This window comes from Eurosta solidaginis, chromosome 1, assembly GCF_040869045.1.
Source record: "Eurosta solidaginis isolate ZX-2024a chromosome 1, ASM4086904v1, whole genome shotgun sequence".
In the NCBI taxonomy this organism is placed as follows: domain Eukaryota; kingdom Metazoa; phylum Arthropoda; class Insecta; order Diptera; family Tephritidae; genus Eurosta; species Eurosta solidaginis.
The window spans coordinates 5,365,432-5,385,519 of NC_090319.1; the positions used below are offsets into that span (position 1 = coordinate 5,365,432).

The 20,088-nt window shown below is 42.4% G+C and overlaps 1 protein-coding gene across 3 annotated transcripts in view; it reads right to left on the minus strand.

Annotated features, from left to right (window-relative positions):
• The window catches only part of LOC137246994 (mitochondrial glutamate carrier 1-like), an 84,870-nt gene extending 78,030 nt beyond the window's left edge, over positions 1–6,840 (minus strand). For all 3 annotated transcript variants that reach the window (XR_010951755.1, XM_067778073.1, XM_067778062.1), the window contains exon 1: positions 6,621–6,840. The gene's annotated coding sequence lies outside the window, so the exon portion shown is untranslated. The remainder of the gene's footprint in view (positions 1–6,620) is intronic.
• Positions 6,841–20,088: the final 13,248 nt, after the last annotated feature.

Here is a 20,088-nt window from a genome sequence, read left to right on the forward strand (position 1 = left end):
TTGGTAACACCAAGCAAGTTGACTGGGTCATTCAACGTAAAATGAAACAACACGGCACACTTATAACAGTGACATTAGAGAGACCACCTATAATTAAGCATAAAATTATATACGCTCACTTAAAAGGCCGATGGTGTTGTATTGCGTGGAATTCACCTCACTTCACATACGCTTAACGTTACAAATATACTTACAAACAAACGTTCATATCTAATTGACCCAGATAACCACCATGAGTTCATTCGCATTTGCCAAATCGCCCAATGTATTGGTGCGTCATACCAAACTGCTCAAGCGCGGATCATATTGACAATATGTAGGTCAACACAATAATTTGCTGACAAACCATTTTTCATTATTAAGTCATGCAATTCTAGTATGTAAACATTAATGTAAGTATGTATGTGTAGGTTAAGAACTTTTGTATAAATAGGAATGAATTTCGTCAATAAAGTAGAATCTCGATCAAACGCTACTCATCAGCGTTTGAACTAAAGCCTTTGTGTTCACATATTACATAATGATCAGATTGGTTTTGAAAATGAGTGAAATCCGATGATAACCACGGCCCCTTTCTATATATATATATATATATATATATATATATATATATAACATTTTGAGAAACACAAAGTCCCTACCTCCCTTTGCACCGTTTGCCAGCACAGAATATATACGTTTGCGACATCCGCCCAATGCAGCTACTGCCATGGACGGTGCCACTTTCCTAGATGTTCTGGTCTCCGCGACGGCAACCCCCCGACGGGTTTCACTGCGCCATGTTGCCAGGCCATATACCCAAATACACCGGGTACCCCAATGCCTACCCAAGGACGTCTAGTCCCAGGGCCTCAACAGGAATCGCGTTCTGGCCTTCCACAACCCAGGCGTAGTCACCCGTCACTTACTCCCAGAGTGACGACGTCTCTCCCGTTGCACTTCAGAATTCTGCAGTTAAACTGTAATGGATTAACTGGGAAGATCACGGAGATAGTCGAATTCATGAAGCGGCACAACATCCGCATTGCTGCGATTCAAGAGACTAAACTCACAGCAAGATCTGCATTGTAGACCTGTTCTGGGTATAATGTCCACAGAAAAGATCGCGAGAGCGGAAATGGAGGCGGCCTCGCGTTTATCATACACCACTCTGTGCAATATCATATATTTGATCCCGACATCGACCGCAGGGGCAGTGTCTTAGAACGTCAAGGATTATCTGTCCGGTCAGGCGATGCAAATCTAGAAATCATCAACATCTACATCCCTCCTGATACCTGTTGCCCCAGTGGATACCGCCCTGATATCAGCGGCGTACTCACTGGAAACAATCGCATTATCTTAGGCGATTTCAATGCCCATCACGATCTATGGCATTCAAACTTGCGGGTGGACAGTAGGGGTTAGATGTTAGCGGATCAAATAGAAGAAGCGACGTTCTGCACTATAAACGGAGACGCCCCCACACGTATGGTAGGAAGCTGTCACAGTTCGCCGGATGTTTCAATCGTGAGCGCAGAACTCGTAAACTGCGTCAACTGGCAGCCGATGGTAACATTGGCATCCGACCACCTGCCTATACTTATTTCGCTCGAGCGTCCCGCCGACTTCATCGTCGCAGAAAAACGCACTTTCATTAACTTTAAAAAAGGAAAGTGGGACGAATACTAATACTTTACAGACAACCGCTTTGCTGCCCTCCCTAACCCAACTGATGCCCGCCAAGGGGAGCGTGCTTTCCGCAAGGTCATTGAATCCGCCTCGGCTCGTTTCATTCCCGCCGGTAGAATTCCCGAAATTCGACCCCAATTCCTGGCAGAGGCCACAAGTTTAGCGAGAGAACGTGACCTTATAAGACAGCTCGATCCCGGCGACCCCCAAATAAGGGATATAAACCAACGCATCAGATTGCTTGTGGATGAACACAAGCGGGCGAAATGGGAGGAGTACCTAAGCGGTTGTAACCTCTCCGCCGGTGTAGGTAAACTTTGGTCCACTGTAAAGTCCCTATCGAATCCGTCTAGGTACAATGACAAAGTTTCCATCGCCTTTGGCCACAAAGTGCTGTCGGATGAGAAAAAATGCGCGAGCGCTTTCTGCGACAATACATAATGCAATCTACGGTCGACAAAAATAGACGGAGGGCCAACAGACACGCACATAAACATAAGTTCAGCGCGTCACCAATTACCATCACCGGCAAAGAGGAGGATGCCATCGGTCATGCTAAACCATCCAAAGCAGTGGGCCCAGACGGCATAGCCATGCCGATGCTTAAAAGCCTAGGGAAAGAGGGTTTCAAATATTTAGCACATGTCTTCAACCTGTCTCTTTCCACCTTTGTCATACCCGAAAAATGGAAAATGGCCAAGGCGGTCCCGCTACTAAAGCCTGGGAAAGCAGCTAACATAGGAGAGTCATATCGCCCGATATCTCTCCTGTCGCCAGTAGCCAAGACGCTTGAAGCCATTTTGCTCCCCCACTTCAAAGCAAATTTGCAGCTAGCCTGTCATCAGCATGGCTTTAGAAAACTCCATAGCACCACCCCCGCGCTAAATGCCATTAGCACCCAGATAAATTGTGGTTTAAATCAGAAGCCCCACCATAGAACAGTACTCGTAGCGCTAGACCTATCAAAAGCTTTTGATACGGTCAACCATGGCACGTTACTGCAAGACTTGGAAGGGTCTACCCTTCCCACATGTCTTAAAAGGTGGACCGCAAATTATCTGTGTGGTCGGCAGGCATCGGTGCAATTCAGAAACGAAATATCAAAGCCAAGAAGAATTAAACAAGAGGTGCCTCAGGGTGGTGTCCTATCCCCACTTTTGTTTAATTTTTACATATCAAAACTACCTTCGCCACCAGAAGGAGTTGCTATCATTTCTTACGCCGATGACTGCACAATAACGGCCACAGGCCCGGGCCCAAAGATCGATGAGCTTTGCAACAGAATAAAAGGCTACCTCCCTGATCTCTCTAGTTTTTTCGCCCCGCAAAACCTGGCATTATCACCGACTAAATCATCCGCGACCCTATTTACAACTTGGACGTCCCAAATGTCGACCATTTTGAACATCCACGTCGATGGCACTACGCTACCGACTGTCCTACACCCCAAAATCTTGGGAGTGAAGTTTGATCAGGATCTACACAGCCGCAATTGTTCCGAAAATCCAGAGCCGTAATAAAATCCTCAAATCCCTTTCTGGCAGTACTTGGGGAAAAGGCAAAGAAACGCTCATTACCACATACAAAGCAATTAGCCAGCCGTTTGCGTGCTACGCGTCCCCTATATGGTCGCCAAGCCCAAAAGCTACCCACTGGAAGAACCTACAGGCCTGCCAAAATACTGCGCTCAGAACCGCCACGGGCTATCTTCTTATGTCCCCAGAACACCATCTACATAATGAGGCGAAAATACTCCCCATCAGGGAGAGAAATGAGATGCTAACCAAACGGTTCCTGTTGAATACCCAGAAGCGGGGGCATCCCAACAGACATCTGATTGATGAGCCAGCACCGCCTAGGGACTTAAGGAGTCATCTCCGTAAGCATTTTGAGGAAATACGGCACCTGAGAAGTCAGCCGTATGAGCAAAAAAACACAAGCAGGTCCTAGGTGAACCCCACAAATAGGCGTCGGACCTTTATGCCGGGAATTGCCCGGTGAATCCAGTACTCGGGGAACAGTACCCAAAACTTGCGGAAGAGGAACGCATACTCCTCAGGGAAACGCGAGTCACTCTGGCTCAACTTCGTTCTGGATACTGTAACAGGTTAAACTCATACATATCCAGAATCAACCCCGACATACAAAATGTATGCCCCGCTTGCACTGTGTCCCCACATGACACCAACCATCTCTTTAATTGTAATGTGGAACCAACGCCTCTAACACCCCTTTCCTTATGGTCCACCCCTGTTGAAACGGCAAGTTTCCTTGGACTCCCGTTAGAGGATATTGATGACAATTTGTGATCGGTCGCAGCTATTAGGTGGGGCGAAACATTGCTACAACAACAACAACTGAAGGAATCAACCCCGACATACAAAATATAAGCCCTGCTTGCAATATGTCCCCACATGACACCAACCATCTCTTCAATTGCATAACAACATAATTTTTATACTTACATACATATATGCAGATAATTCTTTACGAGAGCATGACACTGCTAATAAATAAATAAAATAAATGTAAGGCGCGATAACCTCCGAAGAGATCTAAGGCCGAGCTTCTCTTACAATTTGCGTCGTGCTCCTCTTGATTTTCCCTACAAATTGGCCGGACGGGACCTACATGTTTTATGCCGACTCCGAACGGCATCTGCAAGGCAGATGAGTTTTCACTAAGAGCTTTTCATGGCAGAAATACACCCGGAGCGCTTGCCAAACACTGCCGAGGGGCGACCCCGCTTAGAAAAACTTTCTTCTAATTGAAAAACCTTATTTCTAAAATCTTGATGTTGCTTTGCCCGGGGTGCGAACCCAGGGAATACGGTGTGATAGGCGGAGCATGCTACCATCACACCACGGTGGCCGCCACTGCTAATACGCGTCCAAAAATATCGAGAGGGGTACCAAACGGCGCGTCTTGACATCAGTATTAATAATCCGAAGGCGGAAAATAAAAAATTTAACTCATTCAAAAGATATTAACGAAAAACAAAAAGACCCGCGGGTAACTCCGGGGGTGGTATCCATAGCATTTTTGCGCACAACACCTTTCTGCGTTGGCGGCCTTCGGCTGCGCTTATAAAAAATAACCCTGGGCTGCGCCATGCCAAGTCCGGGTGTGTGGTATAACCTTGGCTACCGCCACGGTGATGCACAATTTTTTTTGTGGGTATGAACACAACAACAACCACATGGAAATCGCCAACTTCAACTGCAAATATCTCCGGACAGAGATAAAATTTTTCTTTTCCGCCTTCGGATTATTGTTCTCGAGATTAATACGCGTCTTTTGACACCTCACTCGATATTTTTGGTAGCGTATTAGCAGTCGACCCCTCAACTAGACTATTACCGAATATTCAAGCAAATTTGGCCTAAGCTGTATGAAAAGAGATCGCAATCGGTGATACTGTTAAACCGTATCTCTATAAGCCCACTAGTGGGCCTTCTCACAGGTCACTGTCTCATGGGCACTCATGGCGCCTATATGGGCCTACAAACAAATGACTTCTGTCGCAGCTGTAGGGACGAGGAGGAGATAGAAAGCGTAGTCCGCTATCTGTGCCACTGTCCCGCACACTTAGAAACCAGGTACCGAGGTAATGAGGCGAGAATACTCCCCATCAGGGAGAGAAATGAGATGCTGACCAAACAGTTCCTGTTGAATACCCAGAAACTGGGCATCCCAACAGATATCTGATTGATAAACCAGCACCGCCTAGGGGCTTAAGGAGTCATCTCCGTAAGCATTTTGAGGAAATACGGCACCTGAGAACCCAGCCGTATGAAGCGAAAAAACACAAGCAGGTCCTTGGTGAACTCCACAAACAGGCGTCGGACCGTTGTGCCGGGAATTGCCCCGTGAATCCAGTACTCAAAGAAAAGTATCAAAAACTCGCGGAAGAGGGACGCATACCCCAGGGAAACGCGTGTCACTCTTGCTTAACTTCGTTCTGGATACTGTAACACGTTAAACTCTTACCTATCCAGAATCAACCCCGACATACAAAGTATGCCCCGCCTGCAATGTGTCCCCACATGACACCAACCATCTCTTTAATTGTAATGTGGAACCAGAGGCGTTGGTTCCTTATGGTCCACCCCTGTTGAAACAGCAAGTTTCCTTGGACTGCCGTTAGAGGATATTGATGACAATTTGTGATCGGTCGCGGCTGTTGGGTGGGGCGAAACACTGCTACAACAACAGGTACCGATGCCTCCACAGGCACTCCTTTGAGGGTCTTGCGGAGCTTGAATCTGCACACACAAACGACATCTTGCGTTTCATCAGGCAACACGCTGGTTTAGCCTTACTGGGGTCTAAACATTCTTCAGAAGTAGCGAAATAGGAAATAGGGCCCCCCGTGTGGTAGCACAACGGGCCACAACGGCCTACGTGAGTCTCCGCTTGGACAGCGGAGGCAGCCACTTCAACCTAACCTAACCTAGCACCGATTTGGAGACCAAAGCTATATCCGCGCAAAACACTTATGTTCGGTTTTTTTTTTTTTTTTGCGGGTACAACAACACCAACATTACAACAACCACATGAAAATCGCCAACTTCAACTGCAAATATTTCCGCCTTCGGATTATTGTTCTCGAGATTAATACGCGTCTTTTGACACCTCTCTATATTTTTTGACGCGTATTAGAAGTGCCATGCTGTCGTAAAGAATTATCACAAATTTATATTGTTTTGGTCCACTCTATAGTAAATGATATTAATTGATGACGGCTAATAAAGATATACATATAATATGTGTATGGAATATCTTCGGTATTAAGTTTTCTGTGGGTAAAGTGCTTACATAAGCTACCGGCATAGATAATGGACTGTTACAGGCTCACATTGATTTTTCGAAATATGTAGATGTGGGTGAATACAAGTTGGGAGTTTTGACTACAATTCAACTACGTTTGTTTCTGAGCCAGTACTTACATTCGCACTCTCGTTTATTGGTGTTTTCTGGAGCAATTCACTTTTTAGTAAACAATACTCGTTGAAAATGTTTTACGTATGCTCTTTTTAATATAATTAGCCTTTTTTCACTGAAACTATGTTTAAAATTTAGCTTTTATTGTGGTTCAAGTTTCTCGCTACGAAAATAAAATTAGACAATTCCGCCAATTAGCTGATAAATGAACCTATGATGGAATAAGGACAAGGTCATTGTAAACTTTACCAAGTAGCGCAACTAACAGCTGATCGCTCAAAATTTGCACACACACACAAACATCACTAATGGCCATATTACGGAAATCTTAGGGAAATTGAAGTTAAATTTTTAAACAGACATAAAATGTTATAATTTTGGAATATATAGCATCTAGGACACCTTAATTGCAGTAATTGAAAGAAAATGTTTGTTTATACTCAAGTATTTAATTATTTCTTTTAAATTTATCTTTAATATTGATGCAATGATTGATCCAATGCAACTCTGGCCTTCCTACTGTTCCATGGTTCAATTATGTACAGGTTGGCTCATCTCATCAGCTGATTTTATTTATGACATTGCATGGTCGAAGGGATTGTCAAAAGGAGATGGCAAACTCAAAATGAAACCAACACATTGGCAACATTTTACTTACACATACAAAAACTGCTAAGTTTTATGTTTCCATTCCATACCATTCGCACCAACACCAATACACAGATTTTGACAATTTGAACAGACATATTTTGTTGCTTTACAGATGAGCCAACCTGTATATAGTTGAACCATGTACTGTTCTTTATTCCACTCCATTCGAGTGCCTATTTTCACGGCTTGCGAGTGCCTTCCACTCTATTCGCAACATAACCTCGAATTAAGCTGCCAAACTATATAGTAAACAATGGACAAGGTGGTCTATGTAGTGACAGCTCATTTTGAAAGCTCCCAATCATGGTTCAACTATATACAGGTTGGCTCATCTGTAAAGCAACAAAATATGTCTGTTCAAATTGTCAAAATCTGTGTATTGGTGTTGGTGCGAATGGTATGGAATGGAAACATAAAACTTAGCAGTTTTTGTATGTGTAAGTAAAATGTTGCCAATGTGTTGGTTTCATTTTGAGTTTGCCATCTCCTTTTGACAATCCCTTCGACCATGCAATGTCATAAATAAAATCAGCTGATGAGATGAGCCAACCTGTACATAATTGTACCATGCTCCCAATTAATACGAATGCCTGAAGAAAGGGAAAGAACAGAAGAGGCCGCTTTGAGAAACTATATTAAATCGAGTACTTTTTTTATAGCAAAGCACTTTATCCAAAATAGTAACGAAACTAATAGCTTGTCATTTGTTTTTAAAAATAAAAAGTGAATATAGGTCACTGCGGCTGCCGTCATATATAGGCTTGTTTACCATAACGAAATTGTGGAAGCCAGCTCAAAGTACGGGTTAGGGTGTTAGAATATACCCGCGGTAGGTATGCCTGTCGTATGAGGCGACTAAAATACACACTAGATTCAAGGGGTTGTAATAGTGCAGTTTACGGTACCCACCGAAATTTGGGCCAAAATTTTCGAGTGGGGTATCAAAAGACGCGTATTCACGTCCAGATCAAGAATCCGAAAGTGGAAGTTAACTTTTTTTTACCCGTTCAAAAGATATTAACGAAAAACCGAAAAAAGACCCGCGGGTCCCTCCGAAACCGGGGGTGGGATCCATAGTATTTTTGCGCAGAACACGTTACCGCCACGGTGATGCACAATTTTTTGGTGGGTACAACACTACAACAACCACATTAAAATCGCCAACTTCAACTGAAAATATCTCCGGACAGAAATACAATTTTTTTTTTCCGCCTTCGGATTATTGCTTTCGAGATTAATACGCGTCTTTTGATAACTCACTCGAAAATCTTGGCTCAACTTTAGGGTGGGTACCGTAAACTGCACTACTACCCAAGGGGTTGTGTAGCGCAACCCTTTCAAGGGGTTACCAGCGTAATATATAGCTTCTCCAGACCCAATTGTCAACCTCACCGATACGTGGTGAATCCTGTTTTATTAACAGCCGAGGCTCTGGCGACCCCGAACTCCTCATAAATCTAGGGGGTGGGAACGCGGAATGGCTTAGAAGGTCCCATGTGGTCATAACATATCGTCCCCGAGGTGGTACCGAAACGTACCGGATCTGCATCCGGCAAAGGACCATCAACTCGATAACACTCCGCAAGGCCTTCGGGGAGTGTCCTTATCGCTACAACAACCAAAGAGGATAAATACAATAAGAGCCGTCACTCGTTATTTTGTGACGAATATCTCGCTGGAAATTGAAAAAATTAATGCCGAATGTTTTCTGAGAGGGACATTTTTAATTGTCTCGCATTTATCCATGCTATGTAGGCCCCTTGTGCAACTGTGATTTTTGGAAAGAGAATTAAATAAATTAATTAAATACAGTCGAAAAATAAACACAAATACCCCACGAAAATGTATGGAAGACATTTATAAACATCTCGCCCAAAAAAAAAAGTAGCGACTACCTCTCAGTATACATCGAGTAAATGCCAAAAAAATAACGAGTGACGGCTCTTATTGTATTTATCCTCTTTGGTTTGGCAGCTTAAGGGCGAATTAATGGTGACTTATAACCATAAAGCCATAACCATATAAAACAGCTGATCACATCTATCTTATGGAAATCAATGTAATCGAGTTAGCGTTATGGTATGGCACCATTAATCGATTACATTGATTTCCATACGGTAGGTTCGATCAGCTGTTTTATCTGGTTATGGCTTTATGGTTATAAGTCACCATTAATTTTGAACATCCACGTCGATGGCACTACGCTACCGACTGTCCTACACCCCAAAATCTTGGGAGTGAAGTTTGATCAGGATCTACACAGCCGCAATTGTTCCGAAAATCCAGAGCCGTAATAAAATCCTCAAATCCCTTTCTGGCAGTACTTGGGGAAAAGGCAAAGAAACGCTCATTACCACATACAAAGCAATTAGCCAGCCGTTTGCGTGCTACGCGTCCCCTATATGGTCGCCAAGCCCAAAAGCTACCCACTGGAAGAACCTACAGGCCTGCCAAAATACTGCGCTCAGAACCGCCACGGGCTATCTTCTTATGTCCCCAGAACACCATCTACATAATGAGGCGAAAATACTCCCCATCAGGGAGAGAAATGAGATGCTAACCAAACGGTTCCTGTTGAATACCCAGAAGCGGGGGCATCCCAACAGACATCTGATTGATGAGCCAGCACCGCCTAGGGACTTAAGGAGTCATCTCCGTAAGCATTTTGAGGAAATACGGCACCTGAGAAGTCAGCCGTATGAGCAAAAAAACACAAGCAGGTCCTAGGTGAACCCCACAAATAGGCGTCGGACCTTTATGCCGGGAATTGCCCGGTGAATCCAGTACTCGGGGAACAGTACCCAAAACTTGCGGAAGAGGAACGCATACTCCTCAGGGAAACGCGAGTCACTCTGGCTCAACTTCGTTCTGGATACTGTAACAGGTTAAACTCATACATATCCAGAATCAACCCCGACATACAAAATGTATGCCCCGCTTGCACTGTGTCCCCACATGACACCAACCATCTCTTTAATTGTAATGTGGAACCAACGCCTCTAACACCCCTTTCCTTATGGTCCACCCCTGTTGAAACGGCAAGTTTCCTTGGACTCCCGTTAGAGGATATTGATGACAATTTGTGATCGGTCGCAGCTATTAGGTGGGGCGAAACATTGCTACAACAACAACAACTGAAGGAATCAACCCCGACATACAAAATATAAGCCCTGCTTGCAATATGTCCCCACATGACACCAACCATCTCTTCAATTGCATAACAACATAATTTTTATACTTACATACATATATGCAGATAATTCTTTACGAGAGCATGACACTGCTAATAAATAAATAAAATAAATGTAAGGCGCGATAACCTCCGAAGAGATCTAAGGCCGAGCTTCTCTTACAATTTGCGTCGTGCTCCTCTTGATTTTCCCTACAAATTGGCCGGACGGGACCTACATGTTTTATGCCGACTCCGAACGGCATCTGCAAGGCAGATGAGTTTTCACTAAGAGCTTTTCATGGCAGAAATACACCCGGAGCGCTTGCCAAACACTGCCGAGGGGCGACCCCGCTTAGAAAAACTTTCTTCTAATTGAAAAACCTTATTTCTAAAATCTTGATGTTGCTTTGCCCGGGGTGCGAACCCAGGGAATACGGTGTGATAGGCGGAGCATGCTACCATCACACCACGGTGGCCGCCACTGCTAATACGCGTCCAAAAATATCGAGAGGGGTACCAAACGGCGCGTCTTGACATCAGTATTAATAATCCGAAGGCGGAAAATAAAAAATTTAACTCATTCAAAAGATATTAACGAAAAACAAAAAGACCCGCGGGTAACTCCGGGGGTGGTATCCATAGCATTTTTGCGCACAACACCTTTCTGCGTTGGCGGCCTTCGGCCGCGCTTATAAAAAATTACCCTGGGTGGGTCCAACACCGGTTTGAAAAATACTGTGCCTCCTGCAACGCGACAAGGCTCAACGCCTTCGAGCCATGGAGGGACTGCAGGTTTGGTCACACCCGGATCCTGAAACAGGTCCCAGAAACCTTAAAAAGAACCGCGGGTACTTCTGGGGGCGGTATCCCTACAATTTTTGCGCAGAACATCTTTCTGCGTTGGCGGCCTTCGGCCGCGCTTATAAAAAATTGCCCTGGGTGGGTCCAACACCGGTTTGGAAAATACTGTGCCTCCTGCAACACGGTAAGGCTCAACGCCATCGCGCCATGGAGTGACTGCAGGTTTGGTCACACCCGGATCCTGAAGCAGGACCCAGAAACCTTCTTAAAGTTGGACCATACAATACCGCCCCCTTGCTGGGACAACAAATTCTCCACAAGAATCCCAGAGAGGAACGAGTGGGCAAACGGCAGGGAGCCGGGATCCCACGAAATCTCCGTTTTTACAGATGGCTCTAAACTGAACAACAGAGTCCGCAGCGGAATATACTCAGAGAAGCTCAATCTAAGCAAAAGCTTACGCTTACCCGACCACTGCAGTGTTTTTCATGCTGAACTTATAGCTATCTGGGAAGCAGCCCTCTATCTTGCTAACCTGCAGGTGACCAATTCTATTTCAATTTTCTCGGACAGTCAGGCTGCCATAAAATCCCTGCAATGGAGCAACACCTCATCACTAGTGGCGTTGAAGTGCAGAGAAACCCGCAACAAGCTAGCTGAAAAATGCAACCTGAGCATTATATGGGTTCCTGGCCACTGTGACATTTCAGGAAACTGCGCTGCGGACGAGCTAGCTAGGGAAGGCACCAAGATGCAAACAATAACCTCCGCTGGTTGGGCCAGCCCTCCTCTAAACACCTGCAAGCACTGCTTGCGATCTCTATTCACGCATCAAGCAAACGCCACATGGGCCATGGAACCTACATGTAGAATATTCGGTAATAGTCTAGTTGAGGGGTCGACTGCTAATACGCTACCACAAATATCGAGAGAGGTGTCAAATGACCCGTCTGGACATCAGTATAATAATTCGATGGCGGAAAATAAAAATTTTAACGTGTTCACAAGATATTAACGAAAAACCGAAAAAAGACCCACGGGTACCTCCGAAACCTGGGGTCGGATCCAGAGTATATTTGCGCAGAACACCTTTCTGCGTTGGCGGCCTTCGGCTGCGCTTATAAAAAATAACCCTGGGCTGCGCCATGCCAAGTCCGGGTGTGTGGTATAACCTTGGCTACCGCCACGGTGATGCACAATTTTTTTTGTGGGTATGAACACAACAACAACCACATGGAAATCGCCAACTTCAACTGCAAATATCTCCGGACAGAGATAAAATTTTTCTTTTCCGCCTTCGGATTATTGTTCTCGAGATTAATACGCGTCTTTTGACACCTCACTCGATATTTTTGGTAGCGTATTAGCAGTCGACCCCTCAACTAGACTATTACCGAATATTCAAGCAAATTTGGCCTAAGCTGTATGAAAAGAGATCGCAATCGGTGATACTGTTAAACCGTATCTCTATAAGCCCACTAGTGGGCCTTCTCACAGGTCACTGTCTCATGGGCACTCATGGCGCCTATATGGGCCTACAAACAAATGACTTCTGTCGCAGCTGTAGGGACGAGGAGGAGATAGAAAGCGTAGTCCGCTATCTGTGCCACTGTCCCGCACACTTAGAAACCAGGTACCGAGGTAATGAGGCGAGAATACTCCCCATCAGGGAGAGAAATGAGATGCTGACCAAACAGTTCCTGTTGAATACCCAGAAACTGGGCATCCCAACAGATATCTGATTGATAAACCAGCACCGCCTAGGGGCTTAAGGAGTCATCTCCGTAAGCATTTTGAGGAAATACGGCACCTGAGAACCCAGCCGTATGAAGCGAAAAAACACAAGCAGGTCCTTGGTGAACTCCACAAACAGGCGTCGGACCGTTGTGCCGGGAATTGCCCCGTGAATCCAGTACTCAAAGAAAAGTATCAAAAACTCGCGGAAGAGGGACGCATACCCCAGGGAAACGCGTGTCACTCTTGCTTAACTTCGTTCTGGATACTGTAACACGTTAAACTCTTACCTATCCAGAATCAACCCCGACATACAAAGTATGCCCCGCCTGCAATGTGTCCCCACATGACACCAACCATCTCTTTAATTGTAATGTGGAACCAGAGGCGTTGGTTCCTTATGGTCCACCCCTGTTGAAACAGCAAGTTTCCTTGGACTGCCGTTAGAGGATATTGATGACAATTTGTGATCGGTCGCGGCTGTTGGGTGGGGCGAAACACTGCTACAACAACAGGTACCGATGCCTCCACAGGCACTCCTTTGAGGGTCTTGCGGAGCTTGAATCTGCACACACAAACGACATCTTGCGTTTCATCAGGCAACACGCTGGTTTAGCCTTACTGGGGTCTAAACATTCTTCAGAAGTAGCGAAATAGGAAATAGGGCCCCCCGTGTGGTAGCACAACGGGCCACAACGGCCTACGTGAGTCTCCGCTTGGACAGCGGAGGCAGCCACTTCAACCTAACCTAACCTAGCACCGATTTGGAGACCAAAGCTATATCCGCGCAAAACACTTATGTTCGGTTTTTTTTTTTTTTTGCGGGTACAACAACACCAACATTACAACAACCACATGAAAATCGCCAACTTCAACTGCAAATATTTCCGCCTTCGGATTATTGTTCTCGAGATTAATACGCGTCTTTTGACACCTCTCTATATTTTTTGACGCGTATTAGAAGTGCCATGCTGTCGTAAAGAATTATCACAAATTTATATTGTTTTGGTCCACTCTATAGTAAATGATATTAATTGATGACGGCTAATAAAGATATACATATAATATGTGTATGGAATATCTTCGGTATTAAGTTTTCTGTGGGTAAAGTGCTTACATAAGCTACCGGCATAGATAATGGACTGTTACAGGCTCACATTGATTTTTCGAAATATGTAGATGTGGGTGAATACAAGTTGGGAGTTTTGACTACAATTCAACTACGTTTGTTTCTGAGCCAGTACTTACATTCGCACTCTCGTTTATTGGTGTTTTCTGGAGCAATTCACTTTTTAGTAAACAATACTCGTTGAAAATGTTTTACGTATGCTCTTTTTAATATAATTAGCCTTTTTTCACTGAAACTATGTTTAAAATTTAGCTTTTATTGTGGTTCAAGTTTCTCGCTACGAAAATAAAATTAGACAATTCCGCCAATTAGCTGATAAATGAACCTATGATGGAATAAGGACAAGGTCATTGTAAACTTTACCAAGTAGCGCAACTAACAGCTGATCGCTCAAAATTTGCACACACACACAAACATCACTAATGGCCATATTACGGAAATCTTAGGGAAATTGAAGTTAAATTTTTAAACAGACATAAAATGTTATAATTTTGGAATATATAGCATCTAGGACACCTTAATTGCAGTAATTGAAAGAAAATGTTTGTTTATACTCAAGTATTTAATTATTTCTTTTAAATTTATCTTTAATATTGATGCAATGATTGATCCAATGCAACTCTGGCCTTCCTACTGTTCCATGGTTCAATTATGTACAGGTTGGCTCATCTCATCAGCTGATTTTATTTATGACATTGCATGGTCGAAGGGATTGTCAAAAGGAGATGGCAAACTCAAAATGAAACCAACACATTGGCAACATTTTACTTACACATACAAAAACTGCTAAGTTTTATGTTTCCATTCCATACCATTCGCACCAACACCAATACACAGATTTTGACAATTTGAACAGACATATTTTGTTGCTTTACAGATGAGCCAACCTGTATATAGTTGAACCATGTACTGTTCTTTATTCCACTCCATTCGAGTGCCTATTTTCACGGCTTGCGAGTGCCTTCCACTCTATTCGCAACATAACCTCGAATTAAGCTGCCAAACTATATAGTAAACAATGGACAAGGTGGTCTATGTAGTGACAGCTCATTTTGAAAGCTCCCAATCATGGTTCAACTATATACAGGTTGGCTCATCTGTAAAGCAACAAAATATGTCTGTTCAAATTGTCAAAATCTGTGTATTGGTGTTGGTGCGAATGGTATGGAATGGAAACATAAAACTTAGCAGTTTTTGTATGTGTAAGTAAAATGTTGCCAATGTGTTGGTTTCATTTTGAGTTTGCCATCTCCTTTTGACAATCCCTTCGACCATGCAATGTCATAAATAAAATCAGCTGATGAGATGAGCCAACCTGTACATAATTGTACCATGCTCCCAATTAATACGAATGCCTGAAGAAAGGGAAAGAACAGAAGAGGCCGCTTTGAGAAACTATATTAAATCGAGTACTTTTTTTATAGCAAAGCACTTTATCCAAAATAGTAACGAAACTAATAGCTTGTCATTTGTTTTTAAAAATAAAAAGTGAATATAGGTCACTGCGGCTGCCGTCATATATAGGCTTGTTTACCATAACGAAATTGTGGAAGCCAGCTCAAAGTACGTGTTAGGGTGTTAGAATATACCCGCGGTAGGTATGCCTGTCGTATGAGGCGACTAAAATACACACTAGATTCAAGGGGTTGTAATAGTGCAGTTTACGGTACCCACCGAAATTTGGGCCAAAATTTTCGAGTGGGGTATCAAAAGACGCGTATTCACGTCCAGATCAAGAATCCGAAAGTGGAAGTTAACTTTTTTTTACCCGTTCAAAAGATATTAACGAAAAACCGAAAAAAGACCCGCGGGTCCCTCCGAAACCGGGGGTGGGATCCATAGTATTTTTGCGCAGAACACGTTACCGCCACGGTGATGCACAATTTTTTGGTGGGTACAACACTACAACAACCACATTAAAATCGCCAACTTCAACTGAAAATATCTCCGGACAGAAATACAATTTTTTTTTCCGCCTTCGGATTATTGCTTTCGAGATTAATACGCGTCTTTTGATAACTCACTCGAAAATCTTGGCTCAACTTTAGGGTGGGTACCGTAAACTGCACTACTACCCAAGGGGTTGTGTAGCGCAACCCTTTCAAGGGGTTACCAGCGTAATATATAGCTTCTCCAGACCCAATTGTCAACCTCACCGATACGTGGTGAATCCTGTTTTATTAACAGCCGAGGCTCTGGCGACCCCGAACTCCTCATAAATCTAGGGGGTGGGAACGCGGAATGGCTTAGAAGGTCCCATGTGGTCATAACATATCGTCCCCGAGGTGGTACCGAAACGTACCGGATCTGCATCCGGCAAAGGACCATCAACTCGATAACACTCCGCAAGGCCTTCGGGGAGTGTCCTTATCGCTACAACAACCAAAGAGGATAAATACAATAAGAGCCGTCACTCGTTATTTTGTGACGAATATCTCGCTGGAAATTGAAAAAATTAATGCCGAATGTTTTCTGAGAGGGACATTTTTAATTGTCTCGCATTTATCCATGCTATGTAGGCCCCTTGTGCAACTGTGATTTTTGGAAAGAGAATTAAATAAATTAATTAAATACAGTCGAAAAATAAACACAAATACCCCACGAAAATGTATGGAAGACATTTATAAACATCTCGCCCAAAAAAAAAAGTAGCGACTACCTCTCAGTATACATCGAGTAAATGCCAAAAAAATAACGAGTGACGGCTCTTATTGTATTTATCCTCTTTGGTTTGGCAGCTTAAGGGCGAATTAATGGTGACTTATAACCATAAAGCCATAACCATATAAAACAGCTGATCACATCTATCTTATGGAAATCAATGTAATCGAGTTAGCGTTATGGTATGGCACCATTAATCGATTACATTGATTTCCATACGGTAGGTTCGATCAGCTGTTTTATCTGGTTATGGCTTTATGGTTATAAGTCACCATTAATTCGCCCTTAAGCTGCCAAACCAAAGAGGATAAATACAATAAGAGCCGTCACTCGTTATTTTTTGGCATTTACTCGATGTATACTGAGAGGTAGTCGCTACTTTTTTTTGGGCGAGATGTTTATAAATGTCTTCCATACATTTTCGTGGAGTATTTGTGTTTATTTTTCGACTGTATTTAATTAATTTATTTAATTCTCTTTCCAAAAATCACAGTTGCACAAGGGCCCTACATATCATGGATAAATGCGAGACAATTAAAAATGTCCCTCTCAGAAAACATTCGGCATTAATTTTTTCAATTTCCAGCGAGATATTCGTCACAAAATAACGAGTGACGGCTCTTATTGTATTTATCCTCTTTGGCCAAACTATATAGTAAACAATGCTGTCCATTGTTTACTATATAGTTTGGCAGCTTAATTCGAGGTTATGTTGCGAATAGAGTGGAAGGCACTCGCAGGCCGTGAAAATAGGCACTCGAATGGAGTGGAATGAAGAACAGTAGGAAGACCAGAGTTGCATTGGATCAATCATTGTATCAATATTAAAGATAAATTTAGAAAAAATAATTAAATACTTGAGTATAAGCAAACATTTTCTTTCAATTACTGCAATTAAGGTGTCCTAGATGCTATATATTTTAAAATTATAACATTTTATGTCTGTTTAAAAATTTAACTTCAATTTCCCTAAGATTTCCGTAATATGGCCATTAGTGATGTTTGTGTGTGTGTGCTAATTTTGAGTGATCAGCTGTTAGTTGCGCTACTTGGTAAAGTTTACAATGAATAGAAATAAGTGATTGTAATCATTGTGAATGATAACTAAGTGTTATATCTTCTGCATAGACGGCCCATATATGATACAAAAACCATGCGCATATATAAAATGACGAAATTGGTGCAAATGAAAATTTTGACATACACGGCACAAAAACACTGCAATTCATAAAATTTTTTTTTATATTTTAGTTTACACATTTGTAAATAAAAACTTATAAACATAACTTAAACATAACTTCTTGTTTCAAAACATATCAGGCACATTTTCCTTGACTAGCACGTGAAATCACTTTAGATGATTGCATATGTGTATATACAAAAAAAAAATATTACAAACAATTATTTATATAAAATATTCCCCGTCTGAAAAACCAGAAGAGCTTAAGTCTGCGTATAAAGTTTGGCTATTTACCATTTGGCTAAACGAGCGTGGCAACACCAGCACACTGGCAGATGCAACCCTGCCACCCACTTAACACACCACACACTGACACTAACACGTTCACACACATAAATTGTCACACCACACATATACCTTCATATATAAACTTTTTCACAATTTGTAAAATTTTGTACGATACAGTCGATCTTGGCGCGCAATCGCAACGCATTTAAATATACCAATTTCGTTACTAAAATCATTCCTTTTCTTATCATTTTTTCTTTTATTTGTCTTGCGGATCTGATTCGATCGTTCGAGTGCAAGGTGAGTGCAGTGAACAGTGAAAAAAAAAGGGCTAAAGGAATATCTACCATTGATATGAGATCATTGGTAATTTCAAAATCATTACAACATTTAGATAAGCGTTTTAACGAGCATCTAATATTAAGCAGCGCATTAAGCATTTTAATTTTTAGTTTGTTCCTTAATTTATAGTTATAAGTTTTCGCCACTGCAGCTCTATTAATGCTATTTTACTTGAAGAATAACTATACTTCTCTTTTTCAAAGTAAGAAAATACATCTGGCTTTGAAACTTTCAACGAATTTTCAGCAGAAAAGAATTAATCTTTTGTAGAGAACTCATATTAATATTAATAATAATAATAAATTAATTTCTACGTATGGTATATTACTTAAGTTCTTGAGTCTCTTCGTTTCTGTCTTTATCTCTCCCTATCATACTTGTAAACAATCACTTATGTTGTCTTTATTGTTACGCATCGCAGAGCATTCTTTATATCCCATATATAGTGATGGTCCTAGACTATAGGTTGTCTAGTTCCAAAGACTGCTTACATACACTGTTGCGCGTATTCAACAAACGTACTAAAGGGCTCAAAGTCATCCATCTTAATGCGCAAAGCCTATATAAAAAGCTGGATGAATTGAGATTCATATCTGAGGGTTCTGATATAGATGTTATATGTATTTCCGAAACCTGGTTTTCTTCATGTCACATAAATGATTTGGTGCAACTAAATGGATATCAACTTTTCAGGGCTGATAGACGTGGTCATGGTGGTGGTGTTGCTATATATGTTAAAAGTACTTTATCCTGTAAACTTTGCTGCAGTGCTAGTCCAAGTGATTTTGTCGAATATGTGTTTGTAGACGTGTTCTCTGTAAATAATGAAAGGCTTCTTATCGGCTGTGCATACAGACGTAATCGTGGAGTTGACTTCTCTGGCTTTATTGAATTTCTCGAGCCTCTACTTATAAGCTATGATAATATAATCATCGCTGGGGATTTCAACTCCAACCTTCTCGTCGACTCAACTCTAAAGCTAAGTATGGAGTCTCTTGGACTTTTTCCCACCAATTTAACTTCACCTACACACTTTACTGACTCAAATTCTTCTTTGCTGGATTTATTTTTCGTGAATGATCCCCTGAAATTGCTCCACTACGATCAATTGTCGGCATCTTGCTTTTCAAAACACGATCTGATATTTCTTAGTTACAACTTTCAAACGTCACACATACAATGTTCCTTTACATATCGTGATTTTAGAAGCATAGATTACAGTTCCCTTAATGCAGCGGTGGAGTCGGTTGAGTGGAGCTTGATTCGTACACTGACATCGGTCGATGATCAGGCATCATTCCTACAGAACCATATTATTAGGCTTTTCGACAACTATGTGCCAGTGAAACTCAAAGCTGCTACACACAATAATACCCCTTGGTTTAGTGCCAATCTAAAACACTTAATTCACCAGCGTAACCTTGCTTACTCACGATGGAAAAGATACAAAACCCTGGAGGCTCACAACTGCTTCAAAACAGCTAGGATCGCTGCAAACAAAGCCATTAGGCCAGC